We start from the raw sequence: 26,537 nt of genomic DNA, 5'->3' as shown, positions 1-26,537 counted from the left end.
CGGAGACCTGACTCGGCCTCTGAGCTGTGGCGAGGCAGCGACCACCCGCGGAGTTCGAACCGTCGCCTCGGCGCAGAGGGAGAACAAAGAGGCAAGAGCCAGAGACTTTAAGATTTTGCCTTCCACCACAGTGAGGAGGTGTTTGGTGAACTCACTGTGGTGGATGTTAAATTTGTGTTGACTATGTGTTTTGTCATTTTTTTTTAAATTATATGTATGACTGCAGGGAAACAGAATTTCGTTCAGACCGAATGGTCTGAATGACAATAAACAAATCTAATCTAATCTAATCTAATCTAATCTAATCTAATATTCACCGATCCCTGCCTAAACCACAGAACCCTCTTCTCCACAGTGGGCAACCTCCTCAAACCTCGAGCCAACACTCTCCCTACCTATACTCCGGATCTCTGCAACTCATTCCTACACTTTTTCGCTGATAAAATCAGCACCATCTATCAATCTTTATCCCTTGTACCCGACTCCCCAACATCTACTCCACCACCTACCAAGGCCCCTCCTTTCAACATCTCCACTGACCTCCTTACCCCTCCTCCACACTGCTTCCTCTCCCAGTTTGACCTGGTCACCCCTACTGAAATCTCCAAACTCATCAGCTCTTCCAAACCCACTACCTGCTCCCTCGACCCTCTCCCCACTCCCCTGTTGAAGTCCTGCCTCCCCGTTCTCTGCCCCTACCTCACTAATCTCTTCAACTCCTCATTGTCCCAAGGAATTGTCCCCTCCGCTTTCAAAACTGCTGCTGTTACGCCAATCTTAAAGAAACCTGGTCTTGATCCCTCCTCTCTCATTAACTACCGCCCAATCTCAAACCTCCCCTTTCTTTCAAAAACCCTGCAGGTATCGTTGCGTCGCAACTTCATTCGCACCTCCTTGCGTATAACCTACTTGAACCCCTCCTATCTGGCTTTCGCCCCCTCCATAGCACAGAAATTGCTCTCCTCAAAGTCCTCAACGACCTCCTCACCTCTGCTGACACTGTTTCCCTCAACATCCTCATCCTCCTCGTTCCGTCCACGAGAGCCCCAAGTACCGACGAGTGGCCATTACCGTAAATCTCCGAGTTCGAATCAGGGCAAACTCGGGAGAGCTCTTGGAATGAACTTGTACCGTGGGACAGGGCTTTTAGGCAAAAAAGAGGTATGGAAGATGAGGAGTGGAATGGAGCTCTCTGTTGATTTGGGGCCTTATGCTCCTATGTTCCGCCCATGATAAATATAAATAAAAATAAATAAAATAAAAGGATCAGAGAGGAGAAAGCACATTTGATTTGAACATCTTTGTTTATGCTGCAATACAGATGAGAAATAATTCACTTTGAAACATCCTTTTATATTTAAATGCAGATCAGATCATCAGAAGACATACTTATTAGTAAAAAGTAAAAGAAGGTAGATAGGCTTAGTATTTACTTTAAATATAGCGTTTTCCTGGTGAACATTTATGGTTCTGGCAATGTGCAATTCAATACTTAGCCTGGCCAAATCCACAAGACGTTCCTGAGACATTGTAGACCTTAAATCGTTCTTAGTTAGCTTGAGTTTGCTAAATGACCTCTCTGCAGAAGCTACTGTTGCTGGAATTGGTAATAGTATTCTTAAGCTAACAGAAACATTTGGAAAAAGGTCACCAAGTCTGAACCTGTTTCCAAATGATTGTGCTAGCTTAAGAATACACCCACACACACCCCAACCCAGGCCCGAACCAATGAAACCGCTGCTGCTGATCACTCTCATCATCTTCCCGGGTGGAACGCCAATCAGGTTACCTCAACCTCTAATTAACCCGCTAATTAACATTCCCCGCTATATGGATAACAATTTCTACGAATTACGACATATAAAACTATGTAGGCTCACACAAAATGTGAATGCTAGTCTTCACAAAATATATGCAAACATTTTCTGAGATTTCAGGAAATTCCTGGCCCCCCTCCTTTAGCTCCCAGCCCCCCTTTTGGACCCGGGTACGATGCACCCCCCTCTCATAGGCCCTGTTCTGAAGTATTTCATGACACTTAATATCGATTGGAGTCATTTATCCAATTGTAGCACCTTGCCCTGATACCTTACTGCAAGATGAATGGAAATCAAATCAATTGTTGCAAACAGTCTAATTTAGTGTTTCAAGGATTATATTTCACACAACTGCAACTAACTAAAAACGAGTTAGTAATACACGTTGCAATCTAACTTTTCTGATGTATTTCACAATGCTGCATCGATTGGAAGTGTTTACCTAATTGTAGCGCCTTGCCTTGAAAGGTTATTTCAAGACGAATGGGAATGAATACTGCTTGCTGCAAAAAAAGCTAATTCAGTGTTTCCAAAGCAGTCGATATTATTCATACAATGGCAATTAACTGAAATGTAGTTGGTGTTGTAAACAAAGTTTCCTGATGTATTTGATGCGGTTGCACCCTTTACTGTCATGTATTAGATTATAGCACCTCGTCCTGCAATGCTACTGCAAGATAAATGGAAATGAATGCGATTTGCTGAAAACAGACAAATTTAGTGTTTCAATGGCAATAGATTTATTTCACACTAGACCAAGTGGGATCCGTTGGGCCCTGTTCCCCCAAGGCATTATTCCACCAAACTGCGCAATGCAGCTGAAGGGTTCCCATTGTGACGCCTGAAATCCCCGTTGTGACGCGAGTCAAGCAACCCTTCCCCAACTGCGCAGGCGCGGCCGGCAAGTGGTAGCGTGGCTGCGACGTTTTTAAAGTTCAAAATGGCAATAACCTGTAAAATATGAGATCAATGTGAACGCATTTCACTCTCCCTCTTCAGTCCCCTATTCCCCTCCTCCATTATCCTCCCACTCCCCACCCTCCACCAACCCTCCTCTGCTTCCTCCCCTCACCCCCTCCCTCCCCTCCTCACTCTTCCCCCTACCCTTTTCTATTACCTTGCCATCCCTCTTCCTAACCCTATCCTCCCTCCTCCATTGCCCCTCATCCCCCAACACTCCATCCCCTCCTCTACACCCTTTCTCTTTTTTCCCCTCCCCTCCCACACTCCCTCTCTCACCTCTACTTTCTCCTACCCTCAGTCACTCCCCTCATTCCCTCCATAACCCCCTCCTCTCCCTCTATCCCCCTGCTCCCCCAATCCTCACCTCCCCCCTATCCCAACCCCACCCTCCCTCCTCATCTCCCCACTGCCCTCCTCTCCCTAGATCCCCCCTCCATCCCTACTCTCTCTCCTCATCTCCTCCACTTTCCCCTCTCTCTCCCTCCCTACCCTTCTCCTCTCCCTCTATCCCTCTGCTCCCCCACTCCTCACCATGCCCTATCCCACAATGAAAATCACAGTTTTTTAAATGAAACCTCCCCCCATCCCACCACCCCCACAACGAAAATCGCGATATTTTTTTATAAAAAATGAAATACTCAATGAAAATTGTGTTTTTTCTTTAAAATAACCTAAACATGTTAACTGTTAATGAAAATTTGATTCAAACTGAGTTTTTGTGAAAATAGCGACTTTTAATGTAAATGATATTCGGGATCCCATTGTGACGTTATTGTAAAGCGGCTGACGGGCAGGCAGGATTGTAGAGTCGGAGTCGTCGAGTCGGTATCCGAGTCGGAGCAATTTTGGTGTTGCTGGAGTCAGAGTGGGTAAAAAAGTTCCAACTCTGACTCCAACCTCAACATAAATTTCAGAAACTATGCCCATACGTCTTCCTGCGCCGTGATACACACCGGACGCCACTCCAGAGGCCGTACGAGGGCCCGATCCGGGTGCTGGAACACGGGCAGTCGACTTTTGTCCTGGACATGGGGGACCGGCCGGAGGCCGTGTCGATTGACCGTTTAAAGCCGGCGCACCTGGACATTGACCAGCCGGTGCTGGTTGCCCAACCTCGGCCTCGAGGGCGCCCCCCCCTCACGACTCCCTCCACCTGTCACTCCACCTGTCCTCCCGCCGGTCCCTCGACCTGTCCCTCCACCTATGCCTCCGCAAGCCCCACAATCGACTGACATCCGCACGCGGGCCGGCCGGGTCGTGCGCCCGCCGGTGCGTTTTGTGCCTCTGGTTTTGGGGGGGGGGGGTCCTGTGGCGGCTCCCAAGGGCCGTGCCATCATACTGTCGAACCCCTCGGCACGGGAGTGGTTCAGTCCAGAGGCGGCCCTTAGCCAGAGGGTTTAAAGGCAGGGGTTTGGGTGCCATCTTTCTCTTGTTTGGTCTTCCCTACAACTGGGAGGAACATAATAAAAGGTGCCTCTCAAAGCACTGGACTTTGTGCTTCCTTTTGAGACCCATGCACTACAGTACCGCTGCTGGCAAATTCATTTCACTGTGACGAATAAAACCGTATTGTATTGTATTCCTGACTTGATCTTTATTTTTTACACCTTACCTTCCTTATCTCTGTGTCTTCCTCCCTCCTGACTCAGTCTGAAGAAGGGTCTCGACCTGAAACACCACCCATTCCTTCTCTCCAGAGATGCTCCCTGTCCCGCTGAGTTACTCCAGCATTTTGTGTCCATTTTCAGTGTTTACCAGCTTCCGCAGTTCCTTCCCACACAAATTAATCAAAAGGATATAGAAACCTAGAAAATAGCTGCAGAACAATAGCTGTCGGCCCTTTGAGACAGCACCACCATTCAATATGATCATGGCTGATCATCCAAAATCAGTATCCCGATCCTGCTTTCTCCCCATATCCCTTGATTGCGTTAGCCCAAAGAGCTAAATCTAACTCTCAGAAGTTAGACACAAAAAGCTGCAGTAACTCAGTTGGACAAGCAGTATCTCTGGAGGGAAGGAATGGGTGATGTTTCAGGTCGAGAGCCTTCTTCTAACTCTCTCTGGAAAACATCCAGTGAATTGGCCTCCAATGCTTTCTGTGGCAGAGAATTCCACAGATTCACAGCTCTCTGGGTGAAATGGGATTTCCTCAACTCGGTGACACTCAGAATAGTGGCACTAGTCAGAAAACTGGGGGTGGGGTGGGGTGTGGAGAGAGAGGCATAGCATAGCAAGTGTTACTTAAAGTGTCAAAAACCTATATTTGCATGCCAGCTTGCTGCATTTGGTGTGTACAGCTCTCGTTTGTGGTCTCGTACTACGTGCATGACTGTTCATTGTTTCCGCACATTAAGACCGAAAGTAAAAATGTGTTTTCGCGGAATTGATGCGGAATCCCGGTGTGGTAATCTCTGAAGAATAAATCTGCAGATATCGCCGCTGGTGTTGGAATCGATTATTGTGTTTGCTGAAAGGAGTCTCGGTACATCTCATCTAGCGCCGGGGGTTGTGGCCGGTCCAGTGAGGTTCTGTGTCAGGGAGGAGCTCCAAACAAGACCCATCGTCCCATCACCAATGCTGCAATCCCTTTACAGCTGCAGACGGTCGCTTCTTCGATCGGTGAATGATGCAGGTTCGTCTCCCTGAAATGGACAAGAAAAGAAACATGCGGCAATCTTCAGCCAAAAGGTATCGACCCTAACCGCCAGGTTAGTGGGTGTTGGCAAGTTGGGCCGAAGGGCCTGTTTCCATGCTCATGTATCAGTGTCTCTGTACAGTGGGGGTGTGTATCCAGCTCTGTGTGTTGCTGTTTTCGTGCTAAAGGCGGGGAGGGGTTCACCCGGCACTAACAATGGACCTTTTTGTCTCAGTAACTCCACAGTAACTCAGAACAGGGACAAACCGGCATGTCTTTGGTTTAGTGGGAGGAAACGGGCTCGGCACCCCACCCGGATCACCCCGCAAATCCGCACACGCCACCGAAGCATTAACCTCACATGTCTTTGGGAAACCACGGCACCCGGAGAAAACCCACGCAGCTCACAGGGAGAACGTGTCAACTCCGTACAGACAGCACCTGTAGACGGGATCGAACCCCGGTCCGCAACTCTACCGCTGCACCACTGTGTAATGCCGCCTCACACCCGCCTCCCCCCCACACACCACCTTCTCCACCCACTCCCCCACACCATCCGCTCCCCCCAGATAACCTCCTGCCCCCCCACACCACCCCCTGATCCTCTCCCACTACCCCATCCACTTCACCCCCCTCTCCTACACCCGCCCTCTCCTCCTACTCCCCCCCCTTGCAACTCCCCTCGCCTGCACTTCCTCTTCCCGTGCACCCCCCTCCCCTCCCCTACAAACCCCTCCCCTACATCGCCCCCTCCCTTACACCCCCCTCCCCTACATCCCCACTCCCTTACACACCCCCATCCCTTACATCCCCCCTCACCTACACCCTTCCCTCCCCCACAGTCCCCTCCCCCACACTCCCCTCTATCACACACACCCCCTCCACCCTTAAATCTTAATAAATCCCTTTACCACTTGCCATGCCCGTCAGCTGCACCTGCTCAGTAATAACTACATGTTCTACATCACAATGGGAACCCAATGGCAGGGAATGGCAGCGCCGCCGGAGAGCCGCTGAGAGTGGATGGGGATTTGAGGGGGAAAATAGAGTGAGTGCGTGGCGGGGGGGGGGGGGGGGGTTGGGAAGGGCAAGAGGTGGAGTGCAGGGGGGTGAGAGTCGCAGGGGGGATCAGGGGGATCACAACGGGAACCCGTCAGCAGTTGGGGTCTATGCGCGAGTGGTGGAATATTGTAATTGGTGAAGAGGTGGAATATAGCAATGGGGGACCAGCCCTCCCATGTGAGAATGGGACCCAATGCGTCCCGCTCAGTCTAGTATATAACTAACACTCTGATCTTGGTATCTTCTGGTTTGGGTGGTTTTTCTATTTGCGCAAAAATGGTACATGATAGCGCTACGATGTTTGCCACCTTACTCACCATTCTCCTGTGATACAAGATACAAGATGCATTTAATTGTCATTTGGACCCCTTGAGGTCCAAACAAAATGCCGTTTCTGCAGCCATACATTACAAACACATAGACCCAAGACACAACATAATTTACATAAACATCCATCACATTGCTGTGATGGAAGGCCAAATAAACTTATCTCTCCACTGCACTCTCCCCCCCCCCCCCGATGCCAGAGTCAAAGTCAAAGCCCCCTGCTGGCGATGGCGATTGTCCCGCGGCCATTAAAGCCACGCCGGCCGGTGCGAGGTCGCACACCGGGTCTTGGTGTTAGAGCCCCCGGCGTGCGCTCGCAGAGTCCCGCGGCCATTCCAAGCCGCGCGGGGCGGTGATGTAGGCCCCGCTCCAGGAGCTCTTCAACCCCGCAACTCGGGCGGGGGAAGTCGCCGTTGCGAGAGCCCTGAAAAGCGGTCTCCCTCCAGGGACCCGCGGGCGAGAGACAGAGAGAGAGAGAGACAGAGAGAGAGACGGAGACAGAGAGAGAGAGAGAGAGAGTGAGAGAGAGACGGAGAGTGAGAGACGGATAGTGGGAGAGATAGAGAGGGGGAGAGAGGCAGAGAGAGGGAAAGAGACAGAGACAGGGAGGGGGAAAGAGAGGGACAGGAGAGAGACAGAGAGGGGAGAGAGAGATAAAGGGGATGCATACAGAGAGGGGGTGAGACAGAGAGAGAGAGAGAGAGAGAGAGAGAGAGAGAGAGGGAGAGAGAGAGAGAGAGAAACAGGAGGGGGAGGGAGTGCTCGGGGATGAGGGAGAATTGAAGGAGGATAGGGGTAGGAAGAGGGATGCTGAAGTAATGGAGGCGGGGAGGGGGAAGAGTGAGGAGGGGAGGAAGGGGGTGAGAGGAGGAAGCAGAGGAGGGTTGGTGGAGGGTGGGGGGAGGGAGGATAATGCAGGAGGGGAATAGGGGACTGAAGAGTGAGAGAGAGAAGCGTTCGCATTGATCTTATATTTTACAAGTTATTGCCTCCTGTGCAGTTGGGGGCTATAGGTGAGTGGTGGAATATTGCGTTGGGGAACGGGTTGCGTTGGGGAACCAGGCCTCCCGTGCGGTCCCACTTAGTCTAGTGACCTTTAAAATCAAACTAAAATAGCCGTGACAAACCACAGGTTAAGTTAAATGTTCCATTACACTATAGACCAAAATTATGTTCAATGAAACAAAATAGTTCACAGGAAAGAGCCCAGAGTGATAACATAAACAAAATGGAATTTTTGCAATTAAATGCTATACACAGGAAACAGTAGACAGCACAAGATTGGACTCACAGGACACCTTTGTAATATTGCATGTGAAGATCAGCATTGACCTATTTGTGGGCTTGGTTAATACTTATTCATTTTAACTCACTTTCCAACAAGAAGACTTTCACAACTTAAAGACAACGCTGATAATTACACTAGCCTCAGCCTTCCCAGTCCACCTTGCCATTATTAAGTGCAATACTCATATGAGTGGCCATGCTAAAGTCTCCCAGGGGAATGCCAGAGCTAATAGTACTGCCCACATGGCAGCTTGTAAGTTCTGGTCCAAAAATAATTAAAGATTCTAGTAAACAGAACGGACTTGTCAGACAAGGGAACGTTTAGAAATTGCAAAGGGACGCCTTTGAATAGTGAAAATAACTTGTGCCAACTCTGTTCTGTGTGCTGAAGCCATGTAAGAATTTCATTGTCCTATCAGGGCCACATGACAATAAACTCACTTGAACTTGAAACGAAAGGGCAATGCCATTGATTCCACTACGGGACTCTGGATCACATCCCTTTTGGACAAATTTGTGTAATTGATGTTTTTCTGTCTTATTTTATTTTATTTTATATGCACTCCTTTACGCATGCCCGTAAGAAGGAAATACAGTAGAGATACACCGTACAATTTAAAAACCTAATTGTGATGCCCATTTTCCTTTGTGAAAATTCCATGCTAATTTAGTAAATGTGTCAAATGGGTGAGGGGGGGGGGGGCAAGCTTATGAACGTATTTGGGTGTATCAACGTTTTATGAGTTAGAATGATTTCCTTGAGGCGTGTATTACTGTGTTTTACTTTTGAGTGATCATTTTATTGTTTAAAGTGTGAATATCTGTGAGATGTAGCATATTGTATGTGTGGCAACGTGAGCAAATGTCACAGGAAAAAAGGTGTAAAAATAAGTAAGTTTGAAGATTGTTACGTGTTTGTGGAACCGTTGGATGAATGCTGATTTAATCCTACACTTCAGATAAAATAGGTGGTGTTTATGTAGTGTGTGTCGCTTTAAGAAGTCAGTAGTTGTGTGGAGGTGGAGCCACACAAGGTTATTTTTAATTCCTCTGTTCTTTGCAAATGTGTTAGCAATCTATGGAAATTAAGTTAATTCTTTATTTTCTCTTAACTTTCAATAGAGAGATTAAAAAATGTAGGCTGTTTGGTTTCTTATTGGTATATTAAGTGTTTTCTTCCTATTTTTTAATCTTTTGAATTGAGTCAAAAAAGGAGACAATATCTCAGTCCTAAATGGCCAACCCCTTATTCTTAAAGGGACTGGTTTCACGTTTCCAGAAAGCCACTTGTGCCAAAAGAGCAAGTGCAAGCATATCAGTTATTGATCATCCATGTTATTAATTTGGATTTTAAAAAAGGAGCAAGACTTTTATAGTCAAATTGGTTAGTAAGTGGTGATGACATGAAATTGCAGAGGTCAGTTTGACTGAGATAGAATTTGGCAGTTGGAGCATACCGGAGCATACCGGAGCTCCGACCACAACAGCTTCGTCCGCTGGACTGGAGGGCGGCAGCTTTGACCGCCCCGGGCTGTGGAGTTTGAACCGGCCCGTTCGCGGAGCTAGGATTCAGCCGCGGGACTGACTTACTTACCATCACCCGGCGGGGTAACAACATCGGAGTCATCACCTCAGCGCAGAGGGGGAGTAAGAAGGGAAGAGACAAGGACTTTGGAACTTTTTGTAAGTGTTTTTGGTATTTATTGTATGTTATGACTGCAGGCTAAACCATTTTGTTGCACTGAAAAGTGCAATGTCAATAAAATCTAATTTAATCTAATCTAATAATATAGGAATATTTATTTTTTTCATTTAAGGAGGAAGAATAGATCTGGGTGTCCTTGTAGTTGAATAATGAAGCTAACGTGCTGGTTTAAAAAACATTGATTATTTGGTTGAAGATAGGCAGGGGCAAAGTGCCTGTAAATCATGAAAAGTACAAGAGTACATGAATGTACAAAGTACATTAAGAATATCTTAAATAATGTTCTTTCTAATGTGGTGAAAAGAAAAAAAATGTTGTCTCTTAGAATGCAAGTGAGGAGCCAGGTTTCCTGTTTCCTGTCTTAAATGTGTGGAAGGAAGCCTGCAATTTGTGTTAGTTGATTACATCAGATCGTAGTTTGAGATAAATCATTATGGGGAGTAAATGTTGAGAGATAGAGTAGATTGGGGAGGAGAAATATATTTGGACAATTGAAGAAAAAATATAACAACTATCCCTGACCCCCTTCCCAGCACTGGCATTCACATATTTGACTAAACTCTACAATTTGTGCTGTGGTTATTAAAGAAGTGTACTTCAGTGGTAGTAACAGACTATGAAGACAGAATGAGAACAGTTCCTTGCTGTTCCACAAGGCAAAGTCCAGTGTTAGCTTGGCTGCAGTACACAAATACGTAACATGGGCAGTGGAAATCTTAGAGCCCAACACACTGAGGGGGATTATAACATACACTATCCCCATTGTATAGTGTGACTTGGAAACAGGGAAGTTAGGGGCAGTTTGAGATAATTGCAGTGCCAAATGGAAAATGAGTGTAGCCTGCAGATAACATCTATATTACTAAAAGTCTGATCTTGACCGCTTTTGGCCCACTGTGCTGCAATTTCCGAGCGAACGCCGCCACCCACGGCCGTGATTTTTGGCCACCTCCCACAGAGCCCCCCTCCGCTTTCCAGGACCAGAGGACTTTTCTCATTGATGAAAAATCAGAGATATTAATGTTTTAAAAAAATCCCCCATTCTCTCTGCTGCCCCCGCTGACGGCACGGGGAGGGACTATAAAACCTGGAAGTGTAGTGCCTCACTCAGTCTCTGCCAGACCCAGGAAGCAAGAGGGTCACAACTCTCTGAGCTGCGAATAACACAGAACGTACGTCTACTCCATGGTGAGTCCCTCGATGCGGCTGTAGCCCAATTGTCTGTCTCGCCTTTTTAAAAAGTTTGTGTTCACAAAATGAATTTTGGTTGTCGGGTGGCTGCAGCCCAATTGTTTGCCTCGCCATTTAAAAAAGTTTGTGTTCACAAAATGAATTTTGGTTGTCAGGTGGCTGCAGCCCAGTTTTTGCCTCGCCTTTTTTATTTTTCTTTATGTTTTATTTTATTAGAAGTAAGTACAATCATATGGCACCAAAGTGCCTAATATATATATATATTCATAATACATTTTATGTACAACTTTATTTTTGTTACATTGAAAAAAGATTAAAATAAGAAAAAGAAGTTAGATAGTAAAGGATAGAAAGATGTGAAATATATAGTGTGTGAAGAAAGAAAACGAGTAAATGAAGAAAGTTGAGAAAGAGAAAATAGAAAAAATAAAATAAAATAAAAAAAGGAGATCATTATTTATAATCTTGACCAACCCTCGTCCAGTCCTGAAACAGTTATTTTTTATAATTGTGTTGCACCATATGATTCCAAAAAAACGACGAATGGAGACCAACTCGTTATGAATTGGTCTGATTTATCCATTAGGAGGAATCGCATTTCCTCAAGATGAGCGGTGTCCAACACACTTGCAATCCACATTTTAAGTGTTGGTATTGATGTACCCTTCCAAAATTTAAGTATTAATTTTTTTGCTATTATTAAACCATAGTTAAAGAATAGATTTTGAGATGTGTTCAATTTATTCCCATCTTCCATTACGCCAAATATAATCATTTCAGTATTAGGTTCCATTCTTGTCTTGAATAATTTTGTAAATATTTCAAAAATATCATTCCAAAATCTATAAAGTTTTATGAAGGAAACTAAGGAGTGTGTTATAGTTGCCTTTTAGGCTAGACATTTATCACAAGTGGTGGATATATTTGGATAAAATTTGTTCAATCTTGTTTTTGAATAATATAATCTATGTACAATTTTAAATTGATTTAGGTTATGTCTTACATTAATTGAACATTTGTGAATATATATCAAGTCTTTTTCCCATGTAACCTTCGTGATTTTTATCATTAGTTCCCGTTCCCACTCTTCTCTAAGTACCTCTGTCGCTGGTAGGTCTATATTTAGAATACTATTATATAAATATGATATTAATGTTTGTGAGTCAGCTTCAATATTCATTGCTTCTTCCAATACTTCAGAGGTTATTTTTTGATACCCTTGTATATATTTTTTCATGAAATTGCAAATCTGAAGATATTTAAAATATTGGTTGTTTTTCAATTTAAATTTTAATTGTAACTAGACCAAATGCATTTTGTTGTCTCTGTACTGTACACTGACAATGACAATTAAAATTGAATCTGAATCTGAATCTGCAGACCCGTTGGGTCTGTTTCCCCAACAGCGTTTGCGGGGGGGGGGTGAGCTGAGGGGAGAGAGGAGGAGGAAATTGGATAGATTTGGGAGGGAAAGGAGCGCGGGGTAGGGGGTGAGAGATGGGGAGAGAGATGGGGGGGGGGGGGGGGGATGGGAAGGGAGGGGAGGAGGGAGGGATGGGGATAGGGGGGGGGGGGAAAGAGGGGTAAGAGTGGGGAGGGAGAGTGGAGGGGAAGGGGGGAGAGAAGTGGAAGAGTGGGGAGGGAGGAGGAGAGGGTTAGCGGGAGTGATGGAAGAGGGACAGAGGGATAGGGGAAGGGGGTGGGGGGAGAGAGGGGAGGGGGTGGGATAGAGAGGGAAGGGGTGGGGGAGAGAGTGATGGGAGGGGTGAGGAGAGAGTGGGAGAGAAATGAAAAGAGTGGGGAGGGAGGGAGGGGTAGCGGGAGTGGTAGAAGAGGGACGGGGGAATGGTGGAAGAGGGACAGAGGGGAAGGGGTGGGGAGAGAGGGGAAGGGAGGGGGGAGAGAGAGGAGTGGGGGGGGAGAGGCATGGGGGGTAAGGGGATAAAAGTGGAAGAGTGGGGAGGGAGGGGTAGGGGGAGTGGGGGAAGAGGGCCAGAGTGGTAGGTGAAGGGGGTGGGGAAGAGAGGGAAGGGGGGTGGGGGAGAGAGGGAGTGGGAGAGGGAGAGGGAGAGGGGTGACGAGAGGGAAACAGAGAAACATAGAAATTAAGAGCAGGAATAGGCCATTCGGCCCTTCTAGCCTGCAACACCATTCAATATGATCATGGCTGATCATCCAGCTCAGTATCCTGTATCCTGTACCTGCCTTCTCTCCACACCCCCTGATCCCTTTAGCCACAAGGGCCACATCTAACTCCCTCTTAAATATAGCCAATGAACTGGCCACAACTACCTTCTGTGGCAGAGAATTCCAGAGACTCACCACTATCTGTGTGAAAAATGTTTTCCTCATCTCAGTACTAAAGGATTTCCCCTTTATCCTTAAACTGTGCCCCGCTTGTCCTGGACTTCCCCAACATCTGGAACAATCTTCCTGCATCAGACAAATGCAATTCAGGACTTTTCTCTTCACAAGCAAACCAGAATGATAGTTAGTGAATAATTTGAATAATCGCTGAGCATTCTCTATGGCAACAATGTATTTGAGCATTGGGCATTATGACATCACACGATGGAACGTTCACCAGGGGCTGGGCTCCTGCAAAGGCATATGTAAATGAATCCATTCCGATTGGCCATCTGTGAGCATTGGGCATTGTGACATCACACGATGGAACATTCACCAGGGGGCTGGGGCTGGGGCTGCTTCTATGGGTGAGAAGCCTGTTTATTTTTGAAATATTGTTGGGGGGGGGGGGGGGTGAAGGATTTGATTAAAAAAGTGTACTTAAACACGACAAAATGTAATGAGGAGCGGATACTTAGAAAGAAAAGCGAAATCTCTACCGAAATGGAAAAGATGTCGGCGATTCTGCGTCCGGCTTCGGAGTTGCAGAGAATCAAAGGAAGAAACACGGCCGGAAGCCTAACATGCAAATGGATCCATTCCGATTGGACGTCTGCGTGCGTCGGGCATCGCGATTGGACGTCTGCGAGCATCGGGCATTGTGACAAAAGGCAGGAAGGGCGCCGTACGGCAGGCGGTCGGATGGGGCGAGAGTTTTAATATTATATAGATAGATTGTTGGAATGATAGTAGGTTTCCCATTTCGTACATATCCCCGATCCTTCTAATTCCGAGACTTATATGTCTTATCAATAAGAGATGGTTTAAATAAAGGGTTATTCGCAATTGGCATTAACAATGATAGATTTCTTAATTTTAAAGATAATTTTATTTGTTTCCAAATACTTATTGTACCATATATAATTGGGTTCTTCTTATATATATTGTGTTATTCAGTTTTTTGGGGGAGAAGAGGATCGTTCTTATATTACAAGGATGGCAATTTTATCCATTCTGTCTGTTGTGGTTGTCAGGTGGCTGCAGCCCAATTGTTTGCCTCGCCTTTTTGAAAGGTTTGTGTTCACAAAATGAATTTTGATTGTCAGGTGGCTGCAGCCCAATTGTTTGCCTCGTCTTTTTAAAAAAGGTTTGTGTTCACAAAATGAATTTTGGTTGTCGGTTGGCTGCAGCCCAATTGTTTGCCTCCCTCAGTCTCTGCCAGACCCAGGAAGCAAGAGGGTCACGGTTCTCTGAGCTGCGAATAACACAGAACGCACGTCTACTCCACGGCGAGTCCTCTCGATGCGGCTGTAAAGTGGCTGCAGCCCAATTGTTTGCCTCGCCTTTTTAAAACGTTTGTGTTCACTAAATGAATTTTGGTTGGCGGGTGGCTGCAGCCCAATTGTTTGCCTCGCCTTTTTAAATAGTTTGTGTTCACAAAATGAATTTTGGTTGTCAGGTGGCTGCAGCCCAATTGTTTGCCTCGCCTTTTTTAACAAGTTTGTGTTCACAAAATTCGTTTTGGTTGTTGGGTGGCTGCAGCCCAGTTGTTTGCTTCTCCTTTTTAAAACGTTTGTGTTCACAAAATGAATTTTGGTTGTCAGGTGGCTGCAGACCGATTGTTTGCCTCACTCAGTCTCTGCCAGACCCAGGAAGCAAGAGGGTCACGGCTCTCTGAGCTGCGTACAACACAGAACGCACGTCTACTCCACATTGAGATCCCTCGATGCGGCTGTAAAGTGGCTGCAGCCCAATTGTTTGCCTCGCCTTTTTAAAAAGTTTGTGTTCACTAAATGAATTTTGGTTGTCGGGAGGCTGCAGCCCAATTGTTTGCCACACCTTTTTTAAAAGTTTGTTTTCACAAAATGAATTTTGGTTGTCTGGTGGCTGCAGCCCAATTGTTTGCCTCGCCTTTTTAAAAAATCTGTGTTCACAAAATAAAATTTTGGTTGTCAGTTGGCTGCAGCCCAATTGTTTGCCTTGCCTTTTAAAAAAGTTTGTGTACACAAAATGAATTTTGGTTGTCAGGTGGCTGCAGCCCAATTGTTTGCCTCGCCTTTTTAACAGGTTTGTGTTCACAAAATGAATTTTGTTTGTCAGGTGGCTGCAGCCCAATTGTTTGCCTTGGCTTGGCTTTTAAAATCGTTGCAACAGTTGGATGCCAGCCCAAGAATTCATTCGGCCCACAATGTCTATACTAACCCTCTGGAAACCAGTACGTTCGTCCTGCAACACCCATACTAGCGCAACAGACAGCCCCCCCACTGGTGTGCAATATTGGAATTGGTGGAAAGGTGGAATATTGCATTGGTAACCAATCCTCCCATGTGATGCTTGGACCCAACGGGTCCCACTTAGTCTAGTAGATAGATACATTTCACAGGACCCTTCCTCTAGCCATAAAATAAAGGGTACTGATTAGTACTGATTGATTGTTTTACCTACCGGGTAACGGTGTTTCAATGCTAAGATAGAACAGCTAGAATTGTGATAAGGCATCAAAGAGATAATATTTAGGTAAGGGGTCCCTCTTTAGATTGATCAGGGTAAAGGTTTCACTGGAAAGGTGATGAAGGGGACTCTGCCTTGTCAGTAGTTAAGGAGTGATTTAATATCTTCCACTAATTGCAGAGTTTTGGATTAGTGGAGGGAATGAATAGGACATTAAATAGTTTAAGTGAAGTTTTGACTAAGACTGGACAGGAATGGGTTAAGGTATTCAGCTATTTTGATGGTTCAGAACAACCCCAGCTAGAGAGACAGGGTTAAAACCTTTCGAATTGATAACAGGATAAGCTGTGAAATTATGAACTTAATTACAGGTCGTCAGCGATGAATTAATTACGTATGCACAGCAATTAACCCATGCCTTGCCAGGTCTGCATTCCCAGGTATAAGAGTCACAGAAGCCGCTATCCGTTGAACAGGGAGACAAGTCCATACTATCAGACTACGTACTGATATGGTACTGGAATCAGAAGAAATTGGGACTGTGTTGAAAGGGACTGTGGCAGGTGCTGCCAACAACATCAATTGCAGTGAAGAGGATACATCCGATTGACTTTTGAACCAAGATAGGACAATGGGGCTATTGACCCTCTTTTATATTCTGGGATTATAATTGGAAAGGTTTTAACCCTGTCTCTCTAGCTGGGGTTGTTCTGAGCCATCAAAATAGCTGGAATATTCTGGCCCGGGGAGCCGTTGGTGAGAGGAGGAGTTGCCTGGAGCTGTGAGTGTAAAAACAGCACGGGGTTTGCTTCTACAGAGGCCCGGGGAGCCGTTGGTGTAAGGAGGACTTACCTGGAGCTGTGAGTATAAAAACAGCGCGGGGTTTGCTTCTACAGAGGCCCGAGGAGCCGTTGGTGAGAGGAGGACTTACCTGGAGCTGTGAGTTACCCAAATCTGCAACGTTCCATCTCACTTCCAGAGAAGGATTCTGATTCTGGTGGAAGCCTCTGATTGGTGGAAGAGGACCAGCAGCAGCAGCTGATTGGCTTGTATTGTATTTGTATTGTAATTGTAAGGCTTTATTGTATTTGGATAAGGGGGACAATGAAGGCCAGGGCAGTTTACTGTTCTGGATGTCAGATGTGGGAGGTCATGGAGTCGGAGTGCCCTCCAGACGTCCACATCTGCGCCAGGTGCGTCGAGATGGGGCTCCTAAGGGACCGTGTTAGGAACCTGGAGCAGCAGCTCGATGACCTCTGTCTGCTCAGGGAGAGCGAGGAGGTCATAGAAAGGAGTTACAGGGAGGTGGTCACTCCAAGACCACGGGAGACAGAAAACTGGGTCACAGTTAGGAAGGGCAATGGGCAGAGGCAGGGACTGGTGAGTACCCCGGTGGCTGTACACCTTGGAAATAAGTACTCATGCTTGAGTAAGGGTGGGGGAGACAGCCTACCTGGGGGCAGCGACAGCGGCCGGGCCTCTGGCACAAAGACCGGTCCGGTTGCTCAGAAGGGTAAGGAAAAGAAGGGGAGGGCAATTGTAATAGGGGACTCTATAGTCAGGGGGTCGGATAGGCGATTCTGTGGACGCAGACAGGAGTCCCGGATGGTAGTTTGCCTCCCTGGTGCCAGGGTCAGGGATGTGTCTGAACGTGTCCAAGAAATCCTGAAATGGGAGGGAGAGGAGCCTGAGGTTGTGGTGCATATAGGTACCAACGACATAGGTAAAAAAAGAGAAGAGGTCCTGAAAGAAGAATTTAGGGAGTTAGGTAGAGAGTTAAGGAGAAGGACTGGAAAGGTAACAATCTCAGGATTACTGCCTGTGCCACGCGACAGTGAGAGTAGGGATGGAGTGAGGTGGAGGATAAATGCGTGGATGAGGGACTGGTGCAGTGGGTATGGATTCAAGTTTCTGGATCATTGGGACCTCTTTTGGGGAAGGTGCGACCTGTACAGAAAGGACGGGTTGCACTTGAACTCGAGGGGGACCAATATCCGGGGAGATTTGCAAAGGCTACTGGGGAGACTTTAAACTAGTATGGTTGGGGGGAGGGACTCAAATTGGGAAAGCTAGCAGTCAGTGTGTGAAGCAGGGGGCAGAGAATGGTAGCACGCTGACCCAAAATGTAGGGGAGAGAGAAGAAAAAGAAAATAATCAGAGAATAAGAGAGGGTGGGTTTCTTAAATATATATATTTTAATGCTAGGAGCATTGTAAGAAAAGTGGATGAACTTAGAGCCTGGATTGACACCTGGAAGTATGATGTTGTGGCGATCAGTGAAACATGGTTGCAGGAGGGCTGTGATTGGAAACTAAATATTCCAGGATTTCGTTGCTTCAGGTGTGATAGAATTGGAGGGGCAAGAGGTGGAGGTGTTGCATTGCTTATCAGGGAAGATATTACAGCAGTGCTTTGGCAGGATAGATTAGAGGGGTTGTCTAGGGAGGCTATTTGGGTGGAACTGAGAAATGGGAAAGGGGTAGCAACACTTATAGGGGTGTATTATAGACCGCCAAATGGGGAGCGAGAATTGGAAGAGCAAATATGTAAGGAGATTGCAGATATTAGTAGTAAGCACAAGGTAGTGATTGTGGGAGATTTCAATTTTCCACACATAGACTGGGAAACACATTCTGTAAATGGGCTGGATGGGTTGGAGTTTGTAAAATATGTGCAGGATAGTTTTTCGCAACAATACATAGAAGTACCTACTAGAGAAGGGGCGGTACTGGACCTCCTGTTAGGAAATGAGATGGGTCAGGTGGCAGAGGTATGCGTTGGGGAACAGTTCGGGACCAGTGCTCACAATACCATTAATTTCAATATAATTATGGAGAGGGACAAAACTGGACCTAGGGTTGAGATTTTTGATTGGAGAAAGGCTAACTTTGAGGAGATGCGAAAGGATTTAAAAGGAGTAAATTGGGACAGTTTGTTTTATGGGAATGATGTGGAAGAGAAATGGAGTACATTTAAAGGTGAAATTTTAAGAGTACAGAATCTTTATGTCCCTGTTCGGTTGAAAGGAAATCTTAAAAATTATAAAGAGCCATGGTTTTCAAGGGAAATTGGACACTTGGTTCGGAAAAAGAGGGAGATCTACAATAATTATAGGCAGCATGGAGTAAATGAGGTGCTTGAGGAGTATAAAAAATGTAAAAAGAATCTTAAGAAAGAAATTAGAAAAGCTAAAAGAAGATATGAGGTTGCTTTGGCAAGTAAAGTAAAAGTAAATCCGAAGGGTTTCTACCGCTATATTAATAGCAAAAGGATAACGAGGGATAAAATTGGTCCATTAGAGAGTCAGAGTGGACAACTATCTGCAGAGCCAAAAGAGATGGGGGAGATATTGAACAGTTTCTTTTTTCTTCGGTATTCACCAAGGAGAAGGATATTGAATTATGTGAGGTAAGGGCAACAAGTAGAGTAGCTATGGGAACTATGAGGATCAAAGAAGAGGAAGTACTGACACTTTTGAGAAATATAAAAGTGGATAAGTCTCCAGGTCCGGACAGGATATTCCCTAGGACATTGAGGGAAGTTAGTGTAGAAATAGCAGGGGCTATGGCAGAAATATTACAAATGTCATTAGAAACGGGAATAGTGCCGGAGGATTGGCGTATGTTGTTCCATTGTTTAAAAAGGGGTCTAAGAGTAAACCTAGCAATTATAGACCTGTTAGTTTGACGTCAGTGGTGGGCAAATTAATGGAAAGAATACTTAGAGATAATATATATAAGCATCTGGATAAACAGGGTCTGATTAGGAACAGTCAACATGGATTTGTGACTGGAAGGTCATGTTTAACTAATCTTCTTGAAATTTTTGAAGATGTTACTCGGGAAATTGATGAGGGTAAAGCAGTGGATGTTGTGTATATGGACTTCAGAAAGGCCTTTGACAAGGTTCCTCATGGAAGGTTGGTTAAGAAGGTTCAATGGTTGGGTATTAATGGTGGAGTAGAAAGATGGATTCAACAGTGGCTGAATGGGAGATGCCAGAGAGTAATGGTGGATGGTTGTTTGTCAGGTTGGAGGCCAGTGACGAGTGGGGTGCCACAGGGATCTGTGTTGGGTCCACTGTTGTTTGTCATGTACATCAATGATCTGGATGATGGTGTGGTAAATTGGATTAGTAAGTATGCAGATGATACTAAGATAGGTGGGGTTGCGGGTAATGAAGTAGAGTTTCAAAGTCTACAGAGAGATTTATGCCAGTTGGAAGAGTGGGCTGAAAGATGGCAGATGGAGTTTAATGCTGATAAGTGTGAGGTGCTACATCTTGGCAGGACAAATCAAAATAGGACGTACATGGTAAATAGAAACATAGAAACATAGAAATTAGTTGTGGAGTAGGCCATTCGGCCCTTCGAGCCTGCACCGCCATTCAATATAATCATGGCTGATCATCCAACTCAGTATCCCGTACCTGCCTTCTCTCCATACCCTCTGATCCCCTTGGCCACAAGGGCCACATCTAACTCCCTCTTAAATATAGCCAATGAACTGGCCTCAACTACCCTCTGTGGCAGAGAGTTCCAGAGATTCACCACTCTCTGTGTGAAAAAAGTTCTCCTCATCTCGGTTTTAAAGGATTTCCCCCTAATCCTTAAGCTGTGACCCCTTGTCCTGGACTTCCCCAACATCGGGAACAATCTTCCTGCATCTAGCCTGTCCAACCCCTTAAGAATTTTGTAAGTTTCTATAAGATCCCCTCTCAATCTCCTAAATTCTAGAGAGTATAAACCAAGTCTATCCAGTCTTTCTTCATAAGACAGTCCTGACATCCCAGGAATCAGTCTGGTGAACCTTCTCTGCACTCCCTCTATGGCAATAATGTCCTTCCTCAGATTTGGAGACCAAAAACTGCACGCAATACTCCAGGTGTGGTCTCACCAAGACCCTATACAACTGCAGTAGAACCTCCCTGCTCCTATACTCAAATCCTCTTGCTATGAAAGCCAACATACCATTCGCTTTCTTTACTGCCTGCTGCACCTGCATGCGTACCTTCAATGACTGGTGTACCATGACACCCAGTCTCGCTGCATCTCCCCCTTTCCCAATCGGCCACCATTTAGATAATAATCTGCTTTCCCGTTTTGCCACCAAAATGGATAACCTCACATTTATCCACATTATACTGCATCTGCCAAACATTTGCCCACTCACCCAGCCTATCCAAGTCACCTTGCAGTCTCCTAGCATCCTCCTCACACCTAACACTGTCCCCCAGCTTAGTGTCATCCGCAAACTTGGAGATATTGCCTTCAATTCCCTCATCCAGATCATTAATATATATTGTAAATAGCTGGGGTCCCAGTACTGAGCCTTGCGGTACCCCACTAGTCACTGCCTGCCATTGTGAAAAGGACCCGTTTACTCCTACTCTTTGCTTCCTGTTTGCCAGCCAGTTCTCTATCTACATCAATACTGAACCCCCAATGCCATGTGCTTTAAGTTTGTATACTAATCTCTTACGTGGGACCTTGTCGAAAGCCTTCTGGAAGTCCAGATACACCACATCCACTGGTTCTCCCCTATCCACGCTACTAGTTACATCCTCGAAAAATTCTATAAGATTCGTCAGACATGATTTACCTTTCGTAAATCCATGCTGACTTTGTCCAATGATTTCACCACTTTCCAAATGTGCTGCTATCCCATCTTTAATAACTGACTCTAGCAGTTTCCCCACTACCGATGTAGGGGAATGGTAGGGAATTGAAGAATGTGGGTGAACAGAGGGATCTGGGAATAACTGTGCACAGTTCCCTGAAAGTGGAATCTGATGTAGATAGGGTGGTAAAGAAAGCTTTTGGTGTGCTGGCCTTTATAAATCAGAGCATTCAGTATAGAAGTTGGGATGTAATGTTAAAATTGTACAAGGCATTGGTGAGGCCAATTCTGGAGTATGGTGTACAATTTTGGTCGCCTAATTATAGGAAGGATGTCAACAAAATAGAGAGAGTACAGAGGAGATTTACTAGAATGTTGCCTGGGTTTCAGCAACTAAGTTACAGAGAAAGGTTGAACAAATTAGGGCTTTATTCTTTGGAGCGCAGAAGGTTAAGGGGGGACTTGATAGAGGTTTTTAAAATGATGAGAGGGATAGACAGAGTTGACGTGGAAAAGCTTTTCCCACTGAGAGTAGGGAAGATTCAAACAAGGGGACATGACATGAGAATTAAGGGACTGAAGTTTAGGGGTAACATGAGGGGGAACTTCTTTACTCAGAGAGTGGTAGCTGTGTGGAATGAGCTTCCAGTGAAGGTGGTGGTGGCAGGTTTGTTTTTATCATTTAAAAATAAATTGAATAGTTATATGGATGGGAAGGGAATGGAGGGTTATGGTCTGAGCGCAGGTATACGGGACTAGGGGAGATTATGTGTTCGACACGGACTGGAAGGGTCGAGATGGCCTGTTTCCGTGCTGTAATTGTTATATGGTTATATGGTTATATGGATTGGCCCATATGGACTGGACTTGGGGAAATAATCAGCTTTTGTTCATGAATTTTGAATTTGCCCTTCGTAATAATAACTGTATGTTGGTTGTGTACGCACATCCCATATAATGGTGGAGAAAGAATACCCCTCGTAATAATACCCCTTAAACCTTACTGAGATTCTGGCCTTGCAGTGTTTTCGCAATAAAAAAGCAACTAATGGGTGCCTTCAGAATGGCAAAGTCAAGGACCCATATTTAAAGAATGGTATGTGGCCTCTTTTAAGACAGGATGGAAGGTAAATGAAACCAGGGTTTGGGAAATACAATGGCTTAAATTAGTGAATTGCCCCATAGCCCAGTTAATACTACCTGTTATTGTGACAGAAAAAGCAACAGAGTAGACTTGAGGAACAGCATCTGCACCAAGGTTAGTGCTAATGGCCGCTGAGTCCAATAAATGGGACGTATTTTGCATGTGGATTCTGGGCATATCCATGGTTACCTGGTATGTACCTGGGGATGAGAAGAACTGGGAAAGTTTGATTAGGTCAACCTACAACTGAAGGGGATGTTGTTATTTGGCCTTTGTTGTCCCTCACGTGAGAACTGTGTAACATCTAACTGAATTGTACATTCCCGTGAGGGCTAAGTGAAGTATATCAGAGTCAGAGGAATTCTAGATGATTGCTTTCCCACTGTATGTGACAGCCTGTCTATCATGGGAATTGATTAATATATCCCAAAACCCTGAAGAGGGAGAGAGAGATGCGTTCGAATTGATGTTATATTTTACAAGATATTGCCATCTATATTACTAAAAGTAAGATCTTGACCACTTCCTGTTTTTCTGTTTCATGATTTTTGAAAAAAAACGCTGCCACTTATGGCTGTGATTTTTGGCCATCTTACTTGGTCCCCCTCCGCTGCGCAGGAAAAGAGGATTTTTCCCATTGATGAAAAATAAAAGAAATAATAAAATTGGATAGTTATATGGACGGGAAGGGAATGGAAGGTTATGGTCCGAGCGCAGGTATATGGGACTAGGGGAGAATATGTGTTCGGCACGGACTAGAACGGTCGAGATGGCCTGTTTCTGTGCTGTAATTGTTATATGGTTATATGGTTATATGGTTATCCCCTGGATTTAATTCAATGGTGGACATCTTTACCTACAAGTAAAAGGCCCTTTCATCCATTATGGCTGAAATGGATGCACTTTGTCGTATATCCCTATAGGATGATAGGAAGGACGTGCTATTATAGGGTGTGAATGCTGCCCTTACGTTCTCGATGAATCCTCTAGCATTGCAGATTTAGCAGCACATATCACCAGAGAAATTAAGAAATTCCAGAGGTTGTAGAAGAGATGCATAACTTTAATAAAAGTGGAGAATGATTGCATTTATTATGTTTGGAGGAATATGGGGAATGATAATTCACTATGGATTCATTGTATTGTTGATTGTTGTATTAATTTATGTACTGAAATGCCTGAAGCCTTTACTATGTACTTACCAAAGACTGTAGTGTTATCATCCATATGATAATAGGAGGAAATGATAATATCCTAGTTAATAATGGAATCTTTTACATATTTTATTAAGTAAAGATTAATTTGGGTTTTGGGTTCTGAGTAAATGAATGATTGAAATTTGGGTTCTGTAGAAGGGCTGGGTAATAAGGAAATTGGAGACCAGCATTCAAACTGCATCCAAGCTACTTCCTTTTGTGCCCAAACAAAATATATTGACAATGGTGAGAGGGGATGTACTTGCTGAGAAGATTCTGGCTTAAGAGAAGCCTTAAGAGAGGATAAGCTTTCTGAAACGTTGGAAGTTTTTGTATACATAAACTTCTGTGGGCAATTGATAAGGATCCTTACATTGTTTAAGAAGGTACTGCAGATGATAGACCTTTGACTAACTTCCTGTTATTTGGGGGTTTTGTAACTAAAGTTTGTAATCGATATAACCATAGCATGAGAAGTATTGTATTAGTGACAAGCATGCTTTGAATGGGTAGAGCTGTGATTGATATGTTGGACGTCATTGCTGCAATTCTGTATGAACACGTGACTATGTTTCCAAAACAGTATAAAAGATGGTGTATATCTTCATTCATTAGAGTGGTGGCCTGGGAGGAGTTAAGTATTTGCTGTATGCTTGACTTTGTATCTCCTAGCACTCTAACTAAATGATGATTAAAGCTATGTATTGGTTTTACCTAACTTATTGTAAGTTGTCTGTTTTAAGAAAATGAACCTTAACATTGGTAGAGAAAAGGACAGAGTGCTGGAGTAAGTCAGGTCAGGCAGCGTCGAGGGTGCGGTTAATGAACGGAACAGGATTAATAAATTGCAACACAAAGGAACTACCAATAAAAGTAAACAATGCTAATACCATCTGGAGTCCTGCACTAAACACGACTGAACCTAGAATGAATTACTACAACGATGAAATTTAAGACAAAGAGATAATAGAGGCAAATGAATTTGGAAGCGTCGGAAGGAATTCCAGATGCAGGTTTACACTGAAGATAGACACAAAATGTTGATGTTGATGTAACTCTGCGGGACAGGCAGCATCACGGGATAGAAGGAATGGGTGATGTTTTGGTTCAAAACCCTTCTTCAGACTCAAGAAAAAGGATCGCGACACAAAACGTCACCCATTCCTCTAAGTTACTGCAGCATTTTATGTCTATCTTCTGAATTTGGAAGTGGGCAGGCAAAATCACCACTCACAACCATGATGACTTCAGCCTATTTGATCATGTGCTTCCAAGTACCCAGAAACCTCATCCTCAACAATGAACTCTTAGCAATCACTAAAGTCAGACTAACCAGCCTATCATTCCCTTTCTTTAAATTGCTCCCTTCTTAAACAGTAGAGTTACATTTGTGATTTTCCAGTCGTCTGAAAACATTCTCGTCTCTAGTGAGTCTTGAAAGATCACTATTGACAAATGCACAATCTCTACAGCCACCTCTTTCAGAATGCTGAAGTAATGGAGGAGGTGAGGGGGAAGAGGGAGGAGGGGAGGGGTGAGAGGAGGAAGCAGAGGAGGGTTGGTGGAGTATGGGGGGGGAGGATAATGCAAGGGGGGGGGGGGGGATAGGGGACTGAAGAGGGAGAGAGAGAGATGCGTTCGAATTGATGTTATATTTTACAAGTTATTGCCATCTATATTACTAAAAGTAGGATCTTGACCACTTCCTGTTTTTCTGTTTCATGATTTTGGAAAAAAAACACTGCCACTTATGGCTGTGATTTTTGGCCATCTTACTCAGTCCCCCTCCGCTGCGCAGGAAAAGAGGATTTTTCCCATTGATGAAAAATAAAAGAAATATGAATGTTTTAAAAATGTTGACATTCTCTCTGCTGCCCCTGCTGGTGGGAGGGGGGAGGGACTATAAAACCCGGAAATGTTGTGCCTCACTCAGTCTCTGCAAGATGGAGGAAGCGAGAGAGTCACGTCTCTCTGGGCTGTGAATAACACTGAACACATGTACACTCAATTGTGATGGCCCTTAATGTGGTTTGAAAATGAAAACGTGGTTGCTTTGAAATGCTGCACTACAAATGGTTGTTGGTGGTGGATGCTTTGAACTGCTGCACTGCAAACGGTTGTTGGTGGGGGGGGGGGGGGGGGTTGCTTTGAACTGCAAATGGTGGTTGGTGGGGAGGTTGCTTTGAACTGCAGCACTGCAAATGGATGTGGGTGGGGAGGTTGCTTTGAACTGTAAATGGTTGTTGGGGGGGTGTTGCTTTGAACTGCTGCACTGCAAATGGTTGTTGGCGGGGGGGGTGCTTTGAACTGCTGCACAACAAATGGTTGTTGGCGGGGGGAGGGGGGGTTGGTTGCTTTGAATTGCTGCACTGCAAATGGTCATTGGTGAGAGAGATGCATTCACATTGATCTTATATTTTACAAGTTATTGCCATTTTAAACTAAAACATCAGCCACTCCTGTGCAGTTGGGGGCTATGGGTGAGTGGTGGAATATTGTTTTGGGGAACCAGGCCTCCCATGTGACTGGGACCTAACGGGTCCCACTTAGACTAGTGACCTTTAAAACCAAACTAAAATAGCCTTGACAAACCACAGGACAAGTTAAATGTTCCGTTACAGTATAGACCAAAATTATGTTCAATGAAACAAAATAGGCCAGAGGAAAGAGTCCAGAGTGAACAAAGGATACTGTAAACAAAATGGAATCTTTGCAATTAAATTCTATACAAAAGAAACAGTTGACAGCACAAGATTGGACTCACATTTGTAATATTACATGCGGAGATCAGC

At 45.0% G+C, this 26,537-nt stretch overlaps 1 long non-coding RNA gene across 1 annotated transcript in view; it reads right to left on the bottom strand.

Moving 5' to 3' along the window:
• Nucleotides 1–26,537, bottom strand: part of LOC129702586 (uncharacterized) — a 32,580-nt gene continuing 6,043 nt past the window's right edge. Inside the window, exons 2-3 of the long non-coding RNA XR_008724406.1 lie at nucleotides 4,393–5,425; nucleotides 1–2,768 (exon numbers count right to left, since the gene is read on the bottom strand). This is a non-coding gene — a long non-coding RNA (uncharacterized LOC129702586). The remainder of the gene's footprint in view (nucleotides 2,769–4,392; nucleotides 5,426–26,537) is intronic.

This window comes from Leucoraja erinacea, chromosome 13 (genome assembly GCF_028641065.1).
Source record: "Leucoraja erinacea ecotype New England chromosome 13, Leri_hhj_1, whole genome shotgun sequence".
Taxonomy (NCBI): domain Eukaryota; kingdom Metazoa; phylum Chordata; class Chondrichthyes; order Rajiformes; family Rajidae; genus Leucoraja; species Leucoraja erinaceus.
This window is presented reverse-complemented; position numbering and strand designations above follow the sequence as displayed.